The sequence below is a fragment of the Anopheles merus genome, chromosome 2L (assembly GCF_017562075.2).
Source record: "Anopheles merus strain MAF chromosome 2L, AmerM5.1, whole genome shotgun sequence".
Taxonomy (NCBI): Eukaryota; Metazoa; Arthropoda; class Insecta; order Diptera; family Culicidae; genus Anopheles; species Anopheles merus.
The window spans coordinates 3,520,871-3,525,018 of NC_054083.1; the positions used below are offsets into that span (position 1 = coordinate 3,520,871).

Genomic DNA, 4,148 nt, shown 5'->3' on the forward strand with positions numbered 1-4,148 from the left:
ACATAAAACATAAAATAAGTAAAGAAAGTTATTTGCGTTTCACATAAATTAAGCGTTGAGAATGCAATACATTACCATTAATTATGAGAAACCAAAACAACATGTTTGTTTCATTAAACATGTTCAAACAATTGGTTGTCGTCACCGAGGACTAAGCCAGCTTCATCGTTTTGGCAGCATTCCGTTACCCAGGCGTGATTGTCCTTCGTGATGAAGTGTAACTAACCGACCGTACATGGTGTGGCATTGATGAGAACGGTTTATCTGAAACTAAAGAAAGAAGACATTTTTACATATTTTTCATTTGCACGCTTCCTACCCGCACCAGTGTAACCAGTGCTAGCGGACGAGCTAACACCCAATACTATGCCATAGATTTGGGCACGGTTGTTGCGTGTTGCCCTGTGGGCCCGGCATGTTTTTACACTCTCGGAACGTACCTCTGTGGCCCAAACATCTGTGCTAGCATTTTCAGAGCGCAAGTATCGCCTTGCAATCATAACGCGTCTACCACGTCCATTCGTTCGGCGTACGTTTGCTCCAGGTGGTTGCTGTCCGCTTGGGCTTGCTCCAATATGCTGCGCTTCATACGGCAGCTGTAATTCTCAAGACAGCTGAAATAGGCAATATAAGAGAAAAATATTGTTAGAAGAGCGTAATCCATGTAAACCATTAATTTTAATTATATTACTTTAATCGTCAATTTGTCTTTCTCTTACATTTTACACTGTTGCTAATTTCGGTAGCTTAGGTAAGCTAACAGTACGACGATTATCTGGATACCGCCAATTACCGGCTCGTAGATGCATGAACGCATTCATCATCACTGAAGATTTGGTACATCCATAACAGTCCGCCTCACACGACGAAATTATTAGCAGTTGCGATCTGATACACGACGCCTAAACGCGATGAGAAAAAAACACATCAAAAACGTTTTAGATGAAAAATATAATGTCGGTTTAGCTTAATAAACATTAAAATGAAATAATTATTTTGCTTTTTCGCACGGCATATTAGCTGAAAAGAAAAAATGAACATTGTTAACCAGTTTATCAAACTGTCTTTCTATTACTTTAGATACTGTCAGACTTACTTCAACTTTGCTTCAATTTAGCATGGATCCAAGTTTCAGCCGATATGCATGTTGGTGCCCGGTGACCCACGGGGTTTTCCGCTGTTTCCAGTGTGGTGGACAAAGGTTTCTTTCCATCTAACTAGAAATAACTACACCGATTTAGGAATACTTTTTAGTTCTATATTTTTCGGGCAGCGTTTCCTCTTAGTTTACAGTTTCCTTAATGACCTAATTCCTATTCCTAACCCTTATTTATACTACTTCTTTTCGCGCCAAAATTTACGCAGCATTTTTCTATTGGCTACAAGTATTTATCTTAAACATATCTTATGTGGCTATTAGCTTATCTCCCTATCCTATTCTATCGTATACCCTATATTCTGTCCTTATCTAGCTAATGCATTTTTATGTAATTTACTTGCTATAATTATTCTTTTAATATAATTATCCTTAATTATCTATAATTATCCTTCCTATCATACCATAAACGATCGCTACCACAATTGCTTACTATAATTGATTATTTCTAGTATTATACTAATTGCCTAACTATCAGGCGCTACACCAGTTTGTGGTAGTCCGGTGGTTTTTATAAAGCAGTGACTCCCACATTCTCCAGACGGTGCCGGAGGATGAGGAATACGAACGCGTGCTCTAATTCTGTCTTTGCGGTGGCATTAATCGAATCAGAACAGGTGCAGTATGATCCGACTACAGCGCGATGGTGAGTAACCCGGAAACACCAAGAATGGGTACATAAAACGCGGGTATGTGATGAGTAGCTTGGCGACATTCGGTAGTACAAGCAACAGGCACAATAATCATCGACACCCCACCATATCCTCTTCCTTCTTCACAAGTCCTTAGACTCCTCCCACTCATTCATAAGTCTGCGCATCTGCGCATCGAAATGCAGTATAAAAGGAAGTTGTGGAAGAGTCTCAAGTGCCACTTTCTTTATATTTTTTTTCTGTTGATGAAAATAGATGCATGAAGCGCACAGATAATGGTGATTTAAAATGAGCAGTCTACAATACTGAATTCTATGAAGGGTATAAGAAGAAAAGCGGAGAGTTTAGCAATTTAAAAAATCGGAAATGAACAACAGTTTGATGCATTTTTAGCAAAAATAGCTGGAGATGATTTTGCATTTTGCAGTTATACTTAAATAATAGATGCAGATATCAGCAGCCAGGATGCCAACAACAGGAGGCTTTAGACGTAATGTTTGATAGGACTTTTCTTGCACGGTGTAGTTGGGAAAGATCGTCATGAAAAAATAGCTTTTAGTAACTGCTCAAATACAGCGCTTATTTAAGTCTTTCGCCACAAACCACGTGGGAATAGACGTAGATATAGAATATGATAAAGAATATTTAAAAAGAAAACTGACACATGCACCGGCAAGAGTAAACATGCAGGGAAATGTTAAAACAAGCTGAGATAGAAGGAAGAAATAAACGTTTATTTATTTTGTTAAATTGCTCTACCTATTTATAGTTGCTGTTTATATATTACATATTATTTATTGATAAACACATTGCTTTTCCATTTTTATTAATCGTAGTATCCTATTGATACTATATTTATCAATCGCCTTTTATCTATTCTTTTCTAATTTTACAAATTAAATGAAAAATTGTACCTTTTATTGTACCTATCACACAGCTAGTGGTACGTAATACACATTTGCTTTGGTAGCTTTCAGGGGCAATGCTTGTTTAAGATAAAAAAATGTAAAATGGCTGTTGGTTTCATTTTGCAAATCACTAACAGCCATCGCGTTTTTGCTCCTATCATTTATTGAACTTTATTGCCCACTGTCAACCGTTTGACCGAGGAGGAACAACGCTAACGATATTTCGGAAAATAAAAAATGCTGTTGCATCTTAATAGATATAAACAAAATGCGTTAACAGCAATAACACGATTACACGACGACAATACGACCATAACAAACTCTGGTGTCAATCGTCGCGGTCAAGCAACATCAACTAAACCCGAGAAAGGCCGGGATAAGCTGTTGGAGCAATTTACTTAAAAGAACAACAAAAAACATATGTCGATGGAGCACTAATGCTCAAATTAATAAATAAACGAATTAATGAATAATTAGATAAACACATGCATTCATAAGCTCTATATAAATGTTACTATCGATTGTTTACAACGATGTTCGCAGTGTGCCGTAACTCTCTTCAATTCCCAAACTTGATATAATTTCCACCTGAAACGAAATGCTCATCCGGTTGTTGCTCTGACCGCGCAGTTTCCATAAGGCCCGCGCTGAGGATGCAAGGTTGTTGTAAACAAAAATAAGGATAAAAAATCTAAAAATAAAAAGAATCAAAGTTTCCTTACCATCATGCCCACTTCTTTGATGGCTTTTCAATATCCTTCGCATGAAATCCGTTGGGTGCATACGAGGTGAATCGGATTTGTGTGTCTTCGGACAGCTTGGAACACTCCTGAAGAACACTGATAACATCGATTATTCGTAATGTTAAACGGTTAATTTTATCTAATTAGTTATTTAATTTCAGCTTAACGAAAAATTACAAATACAACAACTTTAATTAACATACCTTCCTGCGGAGGCGAAATAGCTGCACGTATCTAACCTCCAATCGTTTTCTCCTAGTAAACGATCAGGACACCCAAAAATATGGAAAACTAGATGGGTACAACCGAACATTAGACGGATACGTATAAATATTTCTAATTTATAACACTTTAGCACACATTTTTGCTTCACACTAAGCACAACAAACTGACATAGGAAGCTTCAATATTTCAACGCTTCAATATTCGTCAACAGCACACAAGTGAATAGCACCATTGGTCATTACTTTTAAGTTCTCATTACAAACTCTAACACTGAACATATGCAACTAAAATACATGTTTATTTTAAAGACGCTTCTGCATCAAACTCTTTCACATTGTAAACATAACCTCGATCCATCTTCGCTGCCTAAAATTACACACACTGTACGTCGTCACATGCCGTTTGGTGCTGTTGCACGTACACAGTTGCAGTTCATCAGCGCTCGTCCGTGTTTCTTCCTGTT

The 4,148-nt window shown here is 37.4% G+C and overlaps 1 long non-coding RNA gene across 1 annotated transcript; it reads right to left on the bottom strand.

Moving 5' to 3' along the window:
* Positions 1-3,028: 3,028 nt before the first annotated feature.
* On the bottom strand, positions 3,029-3,710 carry LOC121593783. The gene is made up of 3 exons (XR_006004842.1): positions 3,664-3,710; positions 3,440-3,556; positions 3,029-3,364 (listed from the first exon to the last, which is right to left on the bottom strand). It is a non-coding gene; the product is annotated as an uncharacterized LOC121593783 (long non-coding RNA).
* Between the last annotated feature and the right edge of the window lie 438 nt (positions 3,711-4,148).